Source organism: Chrysemys picta, chromosome 7, assembly GCF_011386835.1.
Source record: "Chrysemys picta bellii isolate R12L10 chromosome 7, ASM1138683v2, whole genome shotgun sequence".
Lineage (NCBI taxonomy): Eukaryota > Metazoa > Chordata > Testudines > Emydidae > Chrysemys > Chrysemys picta.
The window spans coordinates 74,759,140-74,780,714 of record NC_088797.1 but is presented as its reverse complement, the minus strand read 5'-3'; the positions used below and the strand labels follow the sequence as shown (position 1 = coordinate 74,780,714).

The 21,575-nt window shown below is 39.6% G+C and overlaps 1 long non-coding RNA gene across 1 annotated transcript in view; it reads left to right on the top strand.

Annotated features, from left to right (window-relative positions):
• The first annotated feature begins 9,269 nt into the window (after positions 1–9,269).
• Positions 9,270–21,575, top strand: part of LOC101947762 (uncharacterized) — a 43,442-nt gene continuing 31,136 nt past the window's right edge. Inside the window, exon 1 of the long non-coding RNA XR_006175503.2 lies at positions 9,270–9,446. This is a non-coding gene — a long non-coding RNA (uncharacterized LOC101947762). The remainder of the gene's footprint in view (positions 9,447–21,575) is intronic.

The following is a 21,575-nucleotide window of genomic DNA, read 5'->3' as shown; positions in this document are numbered from 1 at the left end:
AATCAGAGCAGAGGCAGTAGGACTGAACTACGTTAATGATTTAATACTTTCTAGCTAGGCAGTTTTTCTTAATCACTGACACAAGAAGGTTGAGTTGCAATATTGATTATATGCTTTAATGAGTTGCCTAAATCTAACCCATATGGGACTGTTACCAATAGAAGGTATAATTTGGAAGACTTCATATTAGAGTTATATTGTAGGACAAATTATGGCAAGTTTTAAAAAGCCAGGCAGATGTGAAAATGCTATAAAAAGATGAGGTTCTAATGATACTAGACGGGGGTTTCCTCAATTTTGTCATAGCATCATTCCCTTTGGCACATTAGGGTCAAAATTAAGATGTGTCTGTTCAATATTTATGGCCTTGATACGTGTACCAGGGTCTCCCGGTGAAATCAGAGAGCTGCGCATCTGAGAGATGAATTACTCCTTCAGCATCCAGTAATTATTATCTGGTTCTGGCTTAGCTAAGTCCTATAGAAGAAAGAAAAAAAATATTGGTCCTTTCCATTTCCCTTGGGTGTGCTTCAGCTTTCCCTGGAAAGTACCAAAATATCCTCAAGGAGGCTATCTCACTGTTCGAAAAGCAGTATAACATAACCAATAGCATTAGATAGAATATTAACCCCCTTTGCTTGCTGTGATACAATTAATTGTAGCATGCTAAGGGAAACAAAAAGAAAATCAGGCTCTGCACTGAAATTTTCTGATTAATCAGAAATAAAGTTGTCTCTGAAACCCTTTTATTTGACCTGTATGCTCTAAACGAATGTATAATAATTAGGGCTGTCGAGCGATTAAAAAAATTAATCGTGATTAATTGCACTGTTAAACAACAATAGAATACCATTTATTTTAAATATTTTTGGATGTTTACTACATTTTCAAATATAATTAATTTCAATTACAACACAGAATGCAAAGTGTACAATGCTCACTTTATTTATTTTTGATTACAAATATTTGCACTGTAAAAAACAAAAAAATTTTACTTTTCAATTCACCTTATACAAGTACTGTAGTGTGATCTCTTTATCATGAAAGTTGAACTTACAAATATAGAATTATGTACAAAATAAACTGCATTCAAAAATAAAACAATGTAAAACTTTAGAGCCTACAAGTCCACTCAGTCCTACTTCTTGGTCAGCAAATCAATCAGACAAACAAGATTGGTTACAATTTGCAGGAGATAATGTTGCCTGCTTCTTGTTTACAATGTCACCTGAAAGTGAGATCAGGTGTTTGCATGGCACTGTTATAGCTGGCGTTGCAAGATGTTTATGTGCCAGATGCGCTAAAGATTCATATATCTCTTAATGCTTCAACCACCATTTCAGAGGACATGCTTCCATGCTGATGATGGGTTCTGCTTGATAACGATCCAAAGCAGACTGACACATGCTTGGATAACGATCCATGTGGACCGACACATGTTCATTTTCATCATCTGAGTCAGATGCCACGAGCAGAAGGTTGATTTTCTTTTTTGGTGGTTTGAGTGTTGATCTTTTAAGACTTCTAAACGAGCATGCTCCACACCTCATCCCTCTCAGATTTTGAATGGCACTTCAGATTCTTAAACTTTGGGTCTAGTGCTGTAGCTATTTTTAGAAATCTCACATTGGTATCTTCTTTGTGTTTTGTCAACTCTACTGTGAAAGTGTTCTTAAAATGAACATGTGCTGGGTCATCATCTGAGACTGATATAACATGAACTATATGCAGAATGTGGGTAAAACAGAACAGGAGACATACAATTCTCCCCCCCCAGGAGTACAGTTACAAATTTAATTGATGCATTAATTTTTGAACAAGCATCATCAGCATGGAAGCATGTCCTCTGGAATGGTGGCCGAAGCATGGAAGGGGAATATGAATGTTTAGCATATCTGGCATGTAAATACCTTGCAACGCTGGCTACAAAAGTGCCATGAGAATGCTTGTTCTCACTTTTAGGTGACATTGTAAATAAGAAGCAGGCAGCAGTATCTTCCATCAATGTAAACAAACTTGTTTGTCTTAGTGATTGGTAGAATAAAAAATAGGACTGAGTGGACTTGTAGGCTTTAAAGTTTTATACTGTTTTGTTTTTGAGTGCATTTATGTAACCAAAAAAAAAAAAAATCTGCATTTCTAAGTTACACTTTCATGATAAAGAGATTGTACTTCAGTACTTGTTTGAGGTGAATTGAAAAATACTATTTCTTTTATCATTTTTACATATATTTGTAATAAAAAATAATAATATAAAGTGAGCACTGTGCACTTTGTATTCTGTTTTGTAATTGAAATCAATATTGAACATGTAGAAAAACATCCAATAATATTTAATAAATTTCAATTGGTATTCTATTGTTATAAGTGCGATTAATCACAATTAACTTTTTAATTACGATTAATTTTTTAAAATTAAGTGCATCAGTTAACTGTGATTAATTGACAGCCCTAATAATAATAATCTAGAGGATTGACAGCTTGTGTCAGTGGGCACTCCTATCACTGTGGATATATACTTAGCTATCAGAAGGTGTTTTCTCTTCCATGTTGCTTCACAAGAAGGTTTTGGGCTTTGGAGAATTAATCCAACCCAGGGCTGCATGATTGCTAATAATCCCATTTTGTCCAACACAGTCCGAGGTTATTGACCTCTGTCCCAGATCAATAACACCAGCTAAGATTGAAAAAAATGGTTTCAGTTCTTTCCTCTGTTCCTAGAGGCTACTGCTGCTGCTGGGGTGGCCACTGGTTTTCTTCCCATCTAACCCTGGCAGCTTCTTCAGACAGGGAAGTGGTCACCCGTAGAATCATCTTCAGCTCAGTTCATTTGGAGGAGGCAGATAGGAAGCACCACCATGGGTGATGGGGTAGAAATGTAAGGGCACAGGAATTGGAACTCCACAGGACAAAAAAAGAAGGGGCAGAGAAATGAATGACAGGGTGTGTTTTGGGTGAACCTGACTACCAGAGCATAAAGGATGCAGTTAAATAGGATCTAAACATTGCTGAGAAGCTGCATGAGTCACTTGCATTAGTTTTCATTCACCAGAGAGAATGCTGGGTGGGGACCTAAGGTAAGCAGGATGATGCACCATTGGAGACTGAGATGTCAAAAGAAAAGATGCTACTCGAGCTGGTCAGAAATATTCATCAGAAAATGCTGGTTCATCGAACCCAAAATGGCTTATGAAAGCAAATCGGGTTTGACAAACTTTTGTTGATTCAAAGGTAGGGTTCCATGGAAACCCTGCCATGGTCTGCTTTCTGAGAAAGTTTCTGATGAGCTTGACTTCTGGGCAAGGAGAACATTGCTATGCAAGGGATAAGACTGCAAGTATTCTGTGATGGAACATCATGCCTCTGTCATCTAAGAAATGCTTTATAAATGTCCCTTAGTACTCACAACACCCTTGTGAAGTCATTATTAGCAGGCCTGTTTTGCTAATGGAGAATGCAGGTACAGAAAAGGGAGGTGTCAAAGTCACAGGGAGAACTAGGAATAGAACAGAGAGTCCCTGGTCTTTGCTATAGCCACTGGACAATATTCCGTCCCAACCAACCAATATTTCATCTTTCTTATGTTTAGTTAGATATTTAGCACTAGGACAAAAGTTCATAATATTAACAAACTCCACTTTAAGCCACATATAGAAAATAGATTGACAGTAGACAAGATTTAGTAACTGACATCTATTGTATAAGAGAGACAAGGTGGGTGAGGTAATATCTTTAATTGGACAAACTTCTGCTGGTGAAAGAGACAAGCTTTAGAGCTACATAGAGCTCTTCTTCAGATCTCAGAGTGAGGTTATTGACTTCTGTCCTAGACCAGTAACAGGGTCTGGGACTGTAGGTCTGAAATCTGAAGAAGAGCTCTGTGTAGCTTGAAAGCTTGTCTCTTTCACGAACAGAAGTTGGTCCAGTAAAAGATATTACTTCACTCATCTTGTCTCTCTAATATCCTGGGGTCACCATGGTTACAACAACACTGCAAACAATGGAATCTATTGCATATTAATACGTACAGATTGTAAATAATGTTTGTGTGTGCTGCATTTAGATATATTTTCACAATATGTGCTCAAGAGGTATTTGAACAGAGGAAGGCATCTATTGGTGCAGGGAAACAAAAACCTGGGATGAGAACATGAACAATGACCCACTACTGCAATCCACAACTTTACACACCGCTGTAGTAGTAAGTAGTTGGCAAACATTTGCTTGTCTTGCAGGAAGTTCCTTAATTCAGATAAAGTTTTGTGGCTTTGTTCCTTTCTGCATGATTTTAAGATCTGTTTTGTGTCCCCGTTTTTAATGTGCTAGCCACATATGTGGAAACAAAGAAATATTATATTAATAAGGAACAACACCTGCAGGCAGGAGAGAATAATTTAACAGATTTAACCCTACACTCTTGCATGCCCTTTCTGCTGTGTAATGCACACTGGCTGGGAAATCCTTCTAAACATAGGGAAGTTATGAAGGCCATTCAATGCTTTGGTTCTGGACTACTATAAGAATATTGGTTATCTGGTGCAGATGATTCTGTTAGTGTGATACCTCTAGGAAAGATCTATATTCATTGATCGTTAGACTCTCACTTCCCCTAACTAGTGTAGTGTATGTTTACCACTGCAGCTTGTGTTATAAAACAATCTGGGAAAATTTATTGGCTTGCTCAACACCTGCTGAAGGATGCTTTCCCGCAGGGCATTCCTCTCTGTCTGTGTCACTATCATAGACCTGTGCCATTCTTCACCTACTTCACATGCTCTGCCCTAAAGGTCTCCATCATTTCGAATGAGGTGACATGGCATTTCTCTCTCAGACTGTTAAAACCTCTCCCTGCCACAAGGGTAATTGTGGAGCAGTGTGAGGCATTTCCTTACCCTGGGGCTAGATACACTGCCTCTGCAGCACTCCCAGTTCCTGCTACTCCCTAGGAGGAGGAGGTTAGGATTTTAAATCTGATTCCTACCCCCAGGCTTAATTTTTGTGGGCTCCTCTGTGGCTGTTGGCAATGGTAATGGTTGGTTTGTTGCATGTTTCCATAATTGTATATGCACATCATTGGAGCCATTTTCTACTCTTCTTTGTGGAACAAAATTACAAAAAATCAACTTCATTTTATAATGGTGTTCCCTAAAAAAACAGGAAGGGAAGAATTTTGCTACATTTTAGCTGTACATTTCTCTCTAAGCAAGGCACCCTATCAAAATGATCTTTTTGTATACCATGATAGTTATTGGGACAACTTCTGCTGTTATTTACACCAGTGTAAAGATGGAGTAACTCCACTGTCTTCATCTGCAGCTACTCTGGAGTCCATGATTATGTTTCCACACTCAGGTAGCCCACACTGCTCCAGGTCTTTGTGATATGCAAGTTGTATATCTAGAAGGAATCTAACAATTTGGACAGAAAGGGAGAAGCTAGAAAGAGAATTGTAATCATGCTTCTATTCCTGTAATGGTATGAAATAAGCATGGATTGTCATTCCTAACTTTGAATAATATTAAGGTTGTGAGCTGATACAGGAAAAGCCAGACATTCAAATGTAATTTGATTTACGGTATATAACTTTCCTTTTTCAGGTAGCATTAAAGAAGGAGGAACAAAAGTGGTGGTAGTTATGCAGACACTTATCTCAAAGGCCAGAATGGCTTTTTGGAGCTGTACCAACTGTGTGTGTGTGTAATTATATATGTAGTGTACACTTTATAATCAGTTATATCTAGTAATTTAGGAACATATTTTGCAGCCCAAGCTGAATGGCTATGTTCTGAGGAAGATCTACAGAGGGTGAAGGGGAAGAAATTCTTTCTCTCAGCCTGTTCCACAACTGCTATTGTAGCCTAGGATTTACATAGCTTCTATGTGGATTGAACTCACCCTCCTGTGGAGGGAATGATTGGCGGAGCTAGTTAGCAGTTCTGACTCTTGCCCTGCTTCTGAGGAAATACAGAAGAAGCAAATGAGGAGATGGGCTCTGTTCTACACAGGAGATCCACACCCTGTGTATGAACTCCCAGCATCCTATTCATTCCTTTTCTCCTCGTGCAGTTGAACTACTCTTCTGCTGTGTCTGGGGCTCATTTTGCCTATTGATGGGGCTAAAGGGAAAGTTGAGCCACTCAAAAATGCCAAGTATCTACAATTTACCAACATAAGCCTATGTTCTGGAAAACATATAGCAATTCCACTGATCTCAATGGAGTTACAATGGTGTAACATTGGAATCAGGCTCCTTGTCCATGTATTGTATAAAGAAGTCAGTGGATTTCCAAGAACTCAGGGGCAGATTAAAGTGTATGTGTGTGTTTAAATCTGAGATGTCAAGAAGCTTGGAAATGCTCTCTGCATAAGTAAGTACATCCCGGATTACTATTGTGGCATATGTGTAAGGCCACAAAATTATACATTATATACAAGAAGGTGTCTGTGGGTTTTATGCCTTTACATTAGATCAAATTCCACTCTCAGTAACAATCAGGCAGCGCATATATATTTTCCAAATGTGACTGCAGCCCTAAAGTTCTATGCAAGCATGTTTGAAACATCAGATAAGTAAGGTAATAATAAAATACCTGACAACTCATTAAGAGGTCTGGAGGAAGTTACTGCTCAAATAAATACAATGTTTTTTTCCATATTTGGACATTTGTCTAAACACCTGGGGCCAAATTCCTTGTTGACGTGACTCCATTGAAGTCTGCAGAGAATCTGCTCCACATTTCCTAGCTAGACCATCGACTGTAGTAGGGTTCTGTGGATATACCTGAGGGAAGATTTTGGTCCAAATTTTTTAGAAATCCCCCATCTCTATAGCTTGTTACAACATGCAGCACAGATGGCATGATACACATTAACTTACCATGCTTCTGTTTTGCAGATTTTTTTTTTCATGCATTTCCACTTCTCCTGGGATTTTTTCCTGCAAACAGGGAACATATGGCCTTCAGTAGCCTATAATGACTCTAGTGCACATTCACTAAATATGACTGATAGCTTTAAGAAATATGTAATGAAAAAAATTAAAAGAGAAGCTAGTGTTTGTGCAAAGAACCAAATTTCTTTCTTTCTCTCCCCAGCTGATTTAATGTCAGGAATGAGGGCCTGCAGCTGCGCCTGCCCAGTCCTCAGGCAGCCAATGCAGAACCATCTGAGGCAGTCAGGTGGCTTGCTCTTAAGCCCCAGAGCTGCAGAAGCTTAGCAGCTGCTCATTGCACATGTCCACAGGTTCTCTGTCACCAAACCCTACTTCTGTCCCGCACACAGCCATGTTCCAGCCTAGCCTCTGTCCTGCACCGGCCCTTGTTTCAGTCCTGTCCTGGCACCCAGCCCTGCTCTTGCCTTCCCTGATTCCAGGTAATTCCTGACCTTTAGCTCTGATTCTTGGTTCTGATTCTGGTTCAAAGAGTCTCTGCTGTAGTGCCCCTTCGTGTGATACTGAAGCCTGTGTAGCTTGTCTTTCAGGGTGTGTCTACACTAAAGTTTGGGGGTCTTGGCTGAACTTGAGTTAGATTGCTAGCTACTACCACTCACCTGATAGTAAATGCTAGCCTAGACACTCTACAGATGTTTGGAACACAAATAGTGGTGGCTTACTTTAGATCAAGTCTTAGTTAATTGGCAATTAATTAACTTGAATTAAAACAGGGCCACAAACTGTCACCAAATACACCTTTTATTGGACCAGCTTCTGTTGGTGAAAGAGACAAACGTTCAAGCTATACTGAAGAAGAGCTCTCTGTAGCTTGAACGCTTGTCTCTTTCACCAACAGCAGTTGGTCCAAAAAAAAATATTACCTCCTCCACCTTATCTTGCTAGTATCATAGCATCAATATGGGTACAACTACACTTAAACCAAATAAACTCTCAGTTGGCCAGAGGTGGTCACCAGGGCCTGATTGGAAATGGTGGTTGGTTGGTCTCGGAACCTGCTAACCTCAGAGCCCAATGTCAGAAGCACAACTGGCTCCCAGCCTGGTTTCTTGGCAGCCCAGTGAGCCTTCTCCAATGGCTGTGCTTCCTGATTGAGCAGAGAGCCTGCAGTCTGCTACATGAGCCTTGGAGAGGCAGCAGTACAGTGGCTGCTCAACATGTACCACACCTGCAGCTGTGTTTGCCCTGGTCCTGCCTCCAGCCCTTGTTCCAGTTTTAATCCCTGTCTGCTCCTGTCTAGTCTTTAATCCCTGCCCTGCTCCCGATCCTGACTCTGGTCCCAACCATTGGTTTGGCTTCTTGACTTTGTCTTTGCCCTGAGCCCAGTACCTGACTGACTCCTGGATCTATGCTCGCCACTACCCCAAACTGCCATTGCAGCCACCAGACAAGCTCGTAGGCCACTCATGTACCAACAGCGTACACCCAGATCCTGATATCCCATGTATGTGGTCTCTAAACCACCCAACTGGCATTAAAAAACAAAACTTATTTCATATTTCTTAGGAGAGCTCATCTGTGTAAAACGTCATTTAAAAAGTTATCCCCAAGTGCTGACCGTGAAAACATGCATTGCTGATCTATTTCTTTTCCTTATAAACCTAAAAGAGGTTAAATAATTTTAAAAGTTAGCATTAAATGTTATTTAACCATCTTGTGTAGTGCAATGTACATCTTTAACAATGCTGAGTTGCAGAATGTTTGGCAGATTGTAGACCCATTCAGAAGCAATAATTAATGGCCGATTTATACATTGCCTGGTTAAAGGGGGTTAGAAGAGAAAATCTGACACAAATAATCTTTCTCTTTTAAATTAAACTAGTACTGGTGAGAGGTGCCAGATTGACAGCCTTGCAAACAAAGTCCTGTCTTGATCACCAGAACAGGTGGAGCAAAGGCAGCAGAAATGCAAACTTTCCTACACTGTACCCTTCCACTGCATGATCCTGGACAGTATAATTCAGGGCTATGTATGTCAGGATGGAAGGCACAGAGAAATATCCCACAGAACTACCCTAGGTCACTGGGCCGCCATGTTGCTGGTCCACATCTAACTACAATATAGTGGTGCACAAGCTAAGGGTGAAATCCTGGCCTCTTTGAAGTCGAAGGGATTTTTGCCACTGACTTCAATGCAGCCAGGATTTCATCCTATTTTTTAAAAATTGTAGAAAACTTAAAAACCTTTTAAAAATATTCATGGATATTTACACATACATTATTACAAAACCTTTACATCTGCTATGAATGTAATCCTGCACGCCTGACAGTTGTTGCCTCTGCTTGGCATTCAGCATCTCCAAATAACTTGTTTCTTTTAGGTGTATCATACTGTGGTGTAGCATCTGCTGCTGCTGACATGGCTCTGTTTGTTGGATCCAGGTGCAGACTGGAATAAGTTTACAAGGTGCCCAGTGGTTCCTCACCGTCCTGAAGGGGTGTGAAGTGTGCAGAAAGCAGATGTGTAGCTGTAGATGAAAGCAATACCCACCATCAGGTATTTAGCTTCTAAATTGTGATATGGAATGGGTCTGAGAGTGCAGTAAATTCAGACATCGTCCCTGGAATGTCAAGGCAAACATGGGATTAAATTGCAGCAATGGTGGTTTAGATTGGGCATTAGGAAAAACTTCCTAGCTGTCAGGGTGGTTAAGCACTGGAATAAATTGCCTAGGGAGGTTGTGGAAATTCCATCACTGGAGATTTTTAAGAGCAGGTTAGACAAATACCTGTCAGGGATGGTCTAGATCAGGGGTCGGGAACGTTTGGCACGCGGCTTGCCAGGGTAAGCACCCTAGCGGGCCGGGCCAGTTTATTTACCTGGTGACGCGGCAGGTTCGGCCGATCGCGGCCCCCACTGGCCGCAGTTCGCTGTCCTGGGCCAATGGGGTGGTGGAAAGCCGCGGCCAGCACATCCCTCGCCCACGCCACTTCCCACCGCCCCCATTGGCCCGGGACGGCAAACCGCGGCCAGTGGGTGCCGCGATCGGCCGAACCTGCCGCGTCACCAGGTAAATAAACTGGCCTGGCCCGCTAGGGTGCTTACTCTGGCGAGCCACGTGCCAAACGTTGCCAACCCCTGGTCTAGATAATACTTAGTCCTGCCTTGAATGCAGGGGACTGGACTAGATGACCTCTCGAGGTCCCTTCCAGTCCTATGATTCTATGGCTGGAGGCATCTATGAAAGGGAGGTGGACTTGAGGGAAGATGCAGACATCTTTTTTTTCAGCCCAACCATCAGTCATTAGCTAATTTTATTGCTCCTTTTCAAATGACAGTCTAATTTCCAGATCTCACACTGTTCAAAGCACCAGTGACTTTTCAATACTACTTTGTGGTGGACAGCGCATTAAAGAGAGTATATAACTGATTTGTGGCAATTTAATGCCACCTTCTGGTTTGAAAATATAACAACAGAGCTACTCTTTTAATGATTTTTTGATACCTTTGATCCTGTTTAGTTAGTAAATCAAATATAGAGCTGCATGCGTCAATAATCTGCTTCCATTAATAGGTTTCTTTTTTAATGTATTTTCCATAACACAACCAATTCATTTGATACTGTATATTATCTTTATAAATAAAATAATAAAAAAATCAGCATTCAATGATTTGCTATTGCTCTAAAAGGAAAGAGTTAAATTTATGGAATTAAGCTTTGGACCTCTCCTACAGAAAGCTGTCAAAGTGAATTGACTCTGTCAAACAGGTGCAGCCCAATGGATCAGTGCTATTTGTTCCCTAGGTACATGATTTTAACTGTATATTAAAATTTAGTTTAGTATATTTCACGCTCACTTTGCATGTTAAAATAGCTTAAGCACCCATTGTAAAGAGCAAGAATACAGTTTTGTTGACCTTACAAGAACGTGATCATTTCAGAAAATAAGGATTTTAGATGTTGTTTCTCTTCATTATGTGTTAGTCTACTGAATAAACTGTTCATCAATAGAAACTAAGGGCAATTGCAAGTTTAGTTACAACTGATTTATTTAAAATGATATCTTTTAGTCAGAATGTTTGAAATAAAATACGAATCTGATAGTTAGATGTACAGGTTAGAAAGGAAAGAGGCATTAGGTGTGGATAGGATACTCTTGGGTTTTTACTCATGAGTTTTCCCCCAGCAGGGGGTGCAAATGTATTACTCATTGTGGGGGGAAATCCTGCTGGTTTTCTTCTGAACATCCTGAGTCTGATTCTCTACTGCCTTACACCGGGTGTAGTCATTTACATGAGTGTAAAATGAGTGTATTGCGATTATAAATTGCTACGTGAATGGAGTATTCTGATTTGATAGTATTTCACACTCACTTTGCACTTACTATAGAAGGTTCAAGGCAGTGGAGAATCAGGCTCCTTCTGTTTACTACAAGCCCATTTTATTGTAATTGAAGATAAATGCGTTGAAGGTAAATAAGTGATTTGTAATGAAAGTATATTTTATTTCTTTGATTTGGATTGCTGAAGAGATGCTGGTTTCTTTTCATTGGCATAAACTATCTGATGCCTTTCTGATTGATATAATTTGGACATTTACATGTATTGAAAGGCAACGGGCCTGGACCAAAATCTCAGATCCAATGCCACACCCCATGTTTGTGGCTGGGTGAGTTTAGTGATCTTGATCCTAATTTCACAGTTGGCTCTACTTCTGTTATTGAATAAACCAAAACCCCTCTGGGCACCCCTGAATTTGTTGGGTGTTTGATATTTGAATGCATATTTTGCAGTTCATGCTCCTCTCTATTAGTGACACTGCTGTTATTATACATACACTTACTTGGTTTGTAGATATTTTCCTCACCTGATTTATCCTGACATAAAATTCTGGACTAAACCATAGAACTGTTTAACTTAACACCTCTAAGACTTATGATTGTGGTGGGAGTTGTATGGTTGCACCAATTAGTTATTCCTATAATGTTAAGCATTCTCACTAGATGCTATGGTAATGATAAATGGTAGCATAAAATCATTTGAAATGCTAAAAAAAAGAAAAAAAAAAAGGAACAGCATTTTTTAAATGACAAAAATAAATTCCTTTTGAAATTCTGGTATTTTTGTGTATTTCATTTGATTAAAACATTAGGTCCAATCATGTCATTTTTTCTCACATAGGAATTCCATTCTGCCAGAGAAAGGACTGCAGGGTTAGGTGTGGGAAGTTTTTTTCTGTATTCCCATTGCTATTATTGAAAATATCTTTTTCATAAAGGTTTCCTCCCTCCTAGGACAGGATCACCTTCTACTCGATCCTTTAGTGAAGACATAACCATGTGTTTATGATGTCATAAGGTATTATCCTTTTTTCTATTGTGATGTCACAAATTCAGCATTTTGACTTTACTGCAGATGAACTGGAAGTCTGTCCTTGTTTAATATGAGTAAAATATACTATAAACACTGCCTGAGGTTTAAACTAATTTAAGATCTTTAGTGAGATATATTTGTAAATTCCTCTTTAACACAGTTTGTTTCTATTAAGAGCAAGCATGGTGGTGAAGTATGGTCAGAGTGTTGTATGATATCATCAGTAGTTACCTTTATTTGCTGCCAACTTGTCAGCAGACTAGCCAGGACTTAGGTCCTCACTGAAATCCTCAGTATTTATACAAGAACACAAAACAAACAACATCTGCTCTGCCTCGGCTGCTTAGAGTAGATTAAGATGCAGTCAGGTGTCTTGCTGTAATGCTGACTATATAAATCAGCGTTGAGTGACAGAGCACTGAACCTTGGACTTGATTATACATAACTAGGTCCTCAAAGCCTAAAAGAAGGCAGAAACTGAGGTGTGACTAGATTGCTGAAAAAGGAGAGAGCCAGAAACTGTTGAATGAAATGGTCTGTTAGAGGGCTTTCCCTTCACCTCCTCCCATGGTTCTTGTCATGCAGACAGAAAGCAGAAGACTGGAAGTCCGAAGTGCAGGCAATGCGATGTTTATTGGGGTTAGTTTCAAGTAAGCATATCCATAGCTCTTATGCCACAGATCCTTGTTTCCCAGTGTTCCATCCACCCCCCTCCTTAGCAGGCATAGATATACCTGTAGTGCGCACCCTTGATCTCTTACAATTTATGGTCATGTTCCATTTTGGCGGGGGTCATGAGTCTGGGGGTTTCATCCCACCTTTTTTGTATCCTATGTGAGGGGTAAGGAGTGAGGTTGCATTTCGATCAGGGAAAGGCATTTCTTTGGCCTTAGTGTTTCTTATCCCTCCCCCCACCCCCGAATCTCCTTGCCCTCCCGATTGTTTGCTTGACCTTGCCTTGAGATAGAGTCGAAGCAGTCTTTAAGTGTGCGCTCGTATATTATACTCCCACCATACCCAGTAACACTTCAGCTGTTCTTATCTGTTTCCATTATACTAACAAACCCATCTGGCTAGGCAGAAGCCACACCCAATGTCTTTGTTCTTTGTTCACACACATTAGTAAGGATATAAGTGTATCAAAAATCAAACGGGCAAACAAGACCCGAAATTCTACCTCAGGCGAATATACAAGCTTGAATCCTGCATTATCATCACTAACACTCCTAACATGGTCCATTGGTCCAAAAAGAAAATATATTGATAATTAATTCATTTTTAAACATTTTAATTGTCCTGTGACCAGAGTCTGAGAAAACTAGCTACCTCTGGCCTTTTGACAATGAACATTTTCTGTGGATGTGAGTCCTCTAAGCCCCCACCTTAAACATCAAGGATCCTCTGGATAAATCCTGAAGTCCTTTCTCAGTGTTCACTTAGTCAAATCTCACTTTGTATAAGAACTGAGAGCATGCTAAATAAAGTCTTCTGGAACTGTCCAGTATACTTTCCTGTAACTCAAGATCCAGGAAGAAAAATAAAATAAATAAACAAAAAAGGCCAGCCCTGCAGTCACGGATGGCTTGGAGGTGGCTCTCTTTAGAGATCATCAGAGCAATCTTGCGATGGAGAGAATGGTTACTACAAAGATACATAAAATGCTCCCTCCTCCCAAGTGGCTAAGCATTCTGCCTTCTCAGCACTATCTGCCAGCCAAGGATCGAAGGCCCACATCCAAGTTCTTCCTCCCCCATCACGCTATTGTTGGACAGCTGGACTGGGCCTAACGAACACTTCAGTGTCACACGTTCATTTACAATCTCTAGTAATTGATTCTTTGCTAGGACTTTGTAATGATAGTTTTTGGATTACGTGTCCTAGGGCCACCAGTTGCAAAGTTGGGGAAATAAAGGGAAAGCATTTGCAAGTGCTATTTGGGCATTATTGGCCAAGGGCAGGCTACTGGATGCAGCCTGGTGAGGCTTGCTTCCTGCAGTGAGTACTATCATTACAATAAAGAGTGTGAAATGGGCAGACTGGCTGTCAGAGTCCATGTCATATCTATGTTTAAATGCCCTTTGAAGGTACAAGTCTATATATATGTATCAATGCCATTCATAGCAGTGATACGCCATGATAGGTCTTGTATTGCTGAGAGATTATTGCACTTCTCAGGTGATTTATTTCTTGGTATCTCTGAGGTGGGTGATAATCACCCAGAAGTCCATTGCCTGTTTTATGTCAAAATGTTTAAATGGATCATAGCATTTTCTTCACTAATTCTGAAAGTTGCAAATATGTGGTCAGGCTCTGGCATGCCATCAAAATGGTGCATTTCAAAATGCTGAGAATGGCATTGGTGTTTTAAGGGGTAGTATGCTCCTGCTTTGGGACTAGTTGTGGTCCCTGATGGGTGAGTCCAGCTTTCATAAAGAGTCAGACCTCCCCTATCATGAGCAATCCATTTCCTCCTTCTCCTCAAATTGACATTGTCTGTCAGGCTGAGCGAAAATGATTATTTCCAGGTTGAGATTGTCCAAAGGTGGTTTGTTTTTACCCTGTTGTGACAGGATGATGACAGCTGACATTTCACTCAGAGTCACACCAACTGTGTCTTTCTACAAAAACGAAAGGCAACTATTATTATGAATGATGTAGTTAATTTTAATTGATTCCATCCTGTCCTATTTTTATGTATTTATGTTTTGGGTCACTAATTGGCTGCTTAGAGAATACTAATTTTAATGGTATTTACATATTTTATTGATTATATTTTAAAATCAATAACAATGCCCAAAATAGGGATCATGAATGAACCGTGAGGTATGTATTGTAAATACATAGGATCATGTGTTCCCTTCTTTTTCATTGGATGGAGGAAAAGCAGAGAGGCAGGTTTTGGCCAAAAGGGTCTAGGAAATCCTTTAGAAGGTTAATACTGTAACATGCATCGGTTAATATCCACTAAATCCAGTGGTTACTGTTAGGATTTTCATAGTTTTTGCCTTTTAACTCAGCTTGTTTGCTAATGCTCTAGCACAGTGTGGGCTGAGTGAATATGTCAGGGGGTGATACTGTAGCTTGCTACCTTTCTTCTTTGTGTGACATCTCAGACCCTTCCATGCAGGAGAAGTATGATATGGCCCTCAGAAAGGGAATACATGTTAACATGTGTGCATATATATACTACTTCTTCTACTATTTACCTATAAGAATCAATTGATACCAAAGTGCTTTATAAAGAAGGTAAGCATTGTTATCCCTATTTTACAGATGGGGAAACTGAGGTGCAAAGGGAGCTCTGCTATGTAATTAGAGAGAATATAAAAGCAGTGAGGCCTATAGCTATACAATAATTTATGATTAGATCCAGACTTAGCGTTTTTGAATTGGCTTTGGAAACTGTTTTTCAGTGTCCAGACTCCACCTGCCCAGCTTTATTCTATTTCACTGTGATCATACCACTACACAAAAATCATGGGGGAATTAGCTATATTGCTGTGTTTTCCTGTAATTAAACATGTCCCTTTCTCCCCCATGAACAGAGGTCAGTTGGAGAATTCATTTGAGGACCTGTATTTTCTGGTTCAGTCAATCAAACTAATTTTGTAAAATGCTAAGTATTCAGGAGTTGTCTGAGATATCTGGTCACAAAGCATGTGTACACTGCTATTCAGGTGGCCTGTAGAAAAGCTCAATTGTTGGTGCAGTTTTTAAACACTAATGAATGTGCCAGGAATCCATCTGTCATTGCAGAGACTTTTACGTATTGTGGCTAGGACACATAGTTTGGATTCCCTTTCACTGGAGTTTTTGCCACAGTTCACTGTATAATTTTCTTCAGAATGTCTTTCCACAAACTAAAGCTAGATTAAAAATCACATAAGCTGCTTTAGTGGACATTGGTTTTAATACACAGTGTAGATTAAACATTCATATCCCAAAACAATTTCAATAAATGGAGATAGGCAGCTGTCCGTTAGATGGAGCTATGAATGGTCAGGACAAAGGAGTTCTGTCCTGTCAGCAAGGAATTTAGTAATCTTTCTCACAGCACTGCTCAGCATTTGCTAGCCAGAATTTTGCAGATGAAAGAGTCCAAGGAATAGGGAGAAATGACTTCACTCCTGGTGGAAAAGAAGACAATCACTAGGGGATTTTGTACATATAAATGAACATTTTAGACAACTCGAGACAGAAGGGCGGTTGCAAGGACTTGTTTTCTCTGGGCTAGGTGTGGTTAGATGAAACGCCAATGCTGGATGATTTCCTCTCATTGTTACAGGTGACTGCAGTGTTGTTGTAGTTGTGTTGGTTCTGGGATATTAGTGAGACAAGTTAATATCTTTTATTGGACCAACTTCTGCTGGTGAAAGAGACAAGCTTTCGAGCTACACAGAGCTCGGTCTCAGGTCTAGGAAACTTATTCAGAATGTCACAACTAAAAACAAGGTGGAACAGACTGTTTAGCATAAGTAGTTAACACATTCTACGAGACCCTTCAAGGTGAAGTGGCCCGTTGACACTTCTTCAGTCATAGGAATAAAAAAGTGGGGGAGGTTAGTGATTGTTGTAATAAGCCACAAATCCAGTACTTTTATTAAATCCATGATTTTTAGTGTTTAACAAAGTTATGAATATAACTTTAATTTGAATATAATATATTATATAAATATATAATATAATGATATAATTTAATTAATATAATATATTATAATATAATATAAATTGTCGTTTGAAGGTATTGTGCAAGTTCCTTTAAGGATGAGGACTGAGAGGTCAGATATGGAGTGATTGTTTTGTGAAAAGGATTTGGTCATGGGTGATAAGGTGTTTTTATCTTTTATCATTTTTGTGTGTGTGTGAGTTTATTCGAGAGTGTAGTGATTGTCTATCTGGTTTTACCCACATAGTTGCTATTGGGGCATTTAGTGCACTGGATGAGGTACACAACATATTGTGATTGGCATGTGTAGATCTTGAAAGGTGTGTTGAAGAGGTATTGATCATCATAACAGTGGAATTATGTCTGCAGTTTTGTTGTTTTGGCAGTTTCTGTTGCCACTTTGAGTTGGTGTGTTCTGATTTGTGGGAGCTTGCTTCCGATGATGAACTAGGGGAGGTTGGGAAATTGTTTGAAGGCCAGAAGAGGTGGCTTAAGAAAGATTTCTTTCAGGGTCTGGTCCACATTGAATATGGGTTGTAATTGTTGAATGATTCCCTGTATGCATTCCAGTGTGGGGTAGTAGATTAGGGTTATGAAGACTGACGCAGTCTTCTAGTGGTTGCTTTCCAGAGCATTAAATAAGCGCTGCGGGAACTTGTGTGTCTGCACATGTGCAACTTCCTTTCTTTAGTTTAAATCATTGAGTGAATTTATCTGCTGGAATTAGGAGCAACCTTTAGAAACAACAGCAACCAAAAAAATGCTGATCACAGCTCTCCCTCAGCAGCTCCAATATTTGGCACAGTGGTGAAGGTAAAGGGTTCTCATTCTTTTGGCACATGTGGTTAACGGTGCTCAGCAAGTTGTGCTTAATAAAATGATGACAGCAGTATAAGTAGAATGTGGAAACATGTGCATGCACTTCCTATGGAGAGAGCATATAATAATATTTCTGCAGTACCTTACATACATGGGTCTCAGATGCTTTACAAATATTGAGTTAAACCTCATAACACCTGTGAGAGGTAATGGTGTTGTGCAGCTGTTTCCAGATGGGGAAAATGAAGCACAGAGAAGTTCAATTATTTCCTCAAAATCACACACCAAGACAGTACATAGCTGGCAATAGGGCTGGATCCATCTCCCAGACTTGTGCATTAATCATTAGACTCTGCACCCCTTTCTAATTTAGTAACATAAAAAGCTCTTGGTGGGTCCTTTATTCAGGGGTGAATTTCACTCTTTATGAATAGGTTGGAGTCAGTCGTGTCCCTTGTAATTCACACACAGAGCATCGTGTTAAAATGTGCACTTTCTTCCCTGAGTAGCAAGGATGGGAACACTCCACGTTGCCCTTGAGACAGTTCCTTCTAGTATATGATGTTGATGTTCTCTGACCAAAGGGAAGGAATCTGGGCTGTGGTGCTTTTGGGGAAGGAGAGGAAATGGTGGGACCTGCATTTCAAAGCATGGTATTGCTGCTGGTCTGGTTGTAGTGTTCAGCCCAACCAGATCTGGGTCCTTTGCCTAGTCCTGACCTCTTGCTGACAGGGGCTGAGGTGAATCACAAGGTAGAATGCTTAGGCCCTCCAGTGGGCTCAGTTTCTAGATAGAGAGAAATTATTTTGTCAATTATGTTTTACTTTAACACTTAAGAGCAATTGTTTGTTTTAAAATATTTTTGTTAGAAAAACCCAATATGTGATTTCATTTCAGCCCCTCTTCCTGGTTCGGGAAGGGATGGGAGAAAGATGGTGAAAAAATTGCTTCTCTCATAACATTTCAGTTTTAAAAGAAGCAGCTGGGATTATCTTACTCTAGTTATTTCCAGGTCTCCTGTATATGAGACTCAAGACACAGCACATCTTTGCTTCACTTAGGGAAATGAAAATATTAGCTTTATCAGTGGGAAATGTTTGTGTCATTGGCTTGAGGGAGGGCGAGGCTTAGAATTTTGAAACAGGATGGGAGGTAAAGCTTCAGGCCTTTAGATCCTCACATGGCAACTCAATCCTTCCAGCTAAAGAGGACTGGGTGAGAATTCCTTTAGATCCCATAAAGGCTACTCCTTAGTTGATTGCAGAGGTCATTGCTACTATATCAGATACATGCTATCTGTGGAGTTTTGCAATTTCTGTGTATAAAAGCCTAGAGGTAGTGTGTGGTTTATTGACACAAGGGATTCACTTTCCCAGGCCACTTTCCTCCTTTTTGCCTCTGCAGTAAAGATATGGTCTGAATTTGTGATGTGATATAGCCATGTTTGTGCAACTGGTTGGCTGTTGTGATTTCACTGCGGGATCAAGCAGAACGAGAATTTGGGTTGCAAGGGAGAAAAACTTCTAATTGCACACAACTTGTTATTAGTTTGGATTATTTATATTGCTCCTTAAGTATTTGTGGTGATAGGTGAATTATGCAAAACCAATAACAATTCCTTTCCCCAAAGAGTTTACAATTTAAAAGCACTAGGGAATATAATACAATGCAAATACAGAATGAATTGTGCTATTAGAACTCCAGGGAATAGGCAGGCTTGTCGGTGTTTTTGAAAGTGGAGAGGGAGGCAGTTTAATGTACATTATTTCGGTGGGTGTTCCAAGTATAGACAATACCAGCAGGAACATTGGCAGAAAGGAATGTAAAGTTGGGACTGGGCAAAGGAGAACAAAGAAGTGCTCAGGAGTGAAGCTTGGTCAGACCATAGCTAAGAGGTGTAAAAGGGGAAAAGGCCAGAGATAGGCTGGGTAAGAGTCGTGGAGAAATTTTAACTTAATGCAGAAGAAGAGAGCAGCTAGTGCAGAGATGCAAGAAGAGAGAAGACCTGGCCAGATTGGTGGGAAAGGAAGAACATTAGCTAAAATCCCAATAAATTATTGCAAAGGAAATTAAGTCACATACATTTTTTTGGTGGTGGAAACTCAGAAAGGTACTACACATTACTCTTTATTTCTCTATTTAGAGCTGCACATGGTAAGCATGTAATATATAGAGTGTGTGTGTCTTATATATATAATACACACACACAGAGCATGAACTTTGCAGGTTTATAAAGGTCTCACAGCAGCTGAAAGACTGTTAGCCTTATTGAGAGTGTCCCTAAGCACATAATAAAATTAGGCTATTTCCTGGGATTAGTCCAAGGTTTTTTGTTTTTTCTTGTTTTAGCTGAAGTGTCCCCTGATGTCATGGATGCAACTTATAGAAACTTGAACTTTAGGATCAAAATACACAAGGTTAGTCTTCAAAATTTAGAGCAAAATTTATGAAGCTCTTGAACCTGTTTAGAATCAGGTGGTATTTAAAACTGTAGCCAGGCCCTATAGCGTCACTGAAGAGTGTAAGAAGATTAAACTAACCTGTATTTCCTGAGGAAATTGGAGCACAGATAACTGCTTAACTGGCTAATCTCTTGAAAAACATCAATAAACATGGTTTAAAAAATATTAAGAAATTCTACAGAATGAAAGTAAATATAAGAACCAGGTGTCTCTGGAATACACTGAATGAAACCTAGATTATTACATTTTCTAAAATGCCTGTTTTAACATTGTTTGCTATTTATAAGATATTTAGTATGAGACAGCTGATGCTCCAGTGTTTTTGAGCAACAAGACAAGTATTTCAGGGAACAATGTCCAGTCATTTGCTTTCAAGAAATACTACACTGTGAATAGAAAATTGTAATAATACAGGTGATTCTGACCATTTATAAATGATAGCACTGGAATACATTCCCCATTGAACATGGTATTTTTTCACTGTCTATCACAATGGCTCAAAATATATTTTAGAACATGCTATAAGCCATAATGTATAATTAGGAGAGTAATCAATGATGACATTGATAAAGTTGCTCTGCATTGCGTATTTGAGAATCCCATAGCTGTAGACCCTATACTAAATGGATATAGTTATTGATTAAACATAGCCGCACTTTTGGAACAGCCATTAAATAGGAGAGTTAGAAGTCTGATCCTGTTCCCATTGAAGTAAAGTGGAGTTTTGATGTCGGTTTAAAAATTGAGGGTGGGATTAGACCCTTAAGGTTTGATTCATTGCCCATTGAAGTCACTGGAAGGATTCTGTCTTTACTCATTTTGTGAAGTGTCCAGTACATCTTTGGATGCTCAGAATAAATTAATAAATAAATGGACTTGGAGATTCTTCCTGATCTTTGCTCTCTCAGTCATTTTCTTACCTCCTTTTTGGTATCTTGCCACGGTCAAAATGTTTTCTTCATGTTCCTCCCATGCTCCTTATTCAGGAAACTTGAAAGAAGTTTATTATCAGATCAATTAAGTTCTAGAAGCAGCCTGAGAGGCTATTGATACCTGCCCCTGGAAATGTCTATTACATGCATCCGACGAAGTGGGCATTCACCCACGAAAGCTTATGCTCCAATACATCTATTAGTCTTAAAGGTGCCACAGGACTCTCTGTTGCTTTTTACATATCCAGACTAACACGGCTACCCCTCTGATACTGTGTACATCATGAGGAGCTGAGCTTTTTAGTTTACTTGTATAACCAACCTAATTCTACTGATAATTTGGAACTGCAGTTCTAGTGTTTTATTTGTTCATTTATTTATTTTACAAGGACTTTGTGGCTGAAATATCTAGACTGGGGTTCTCAAAAGATTT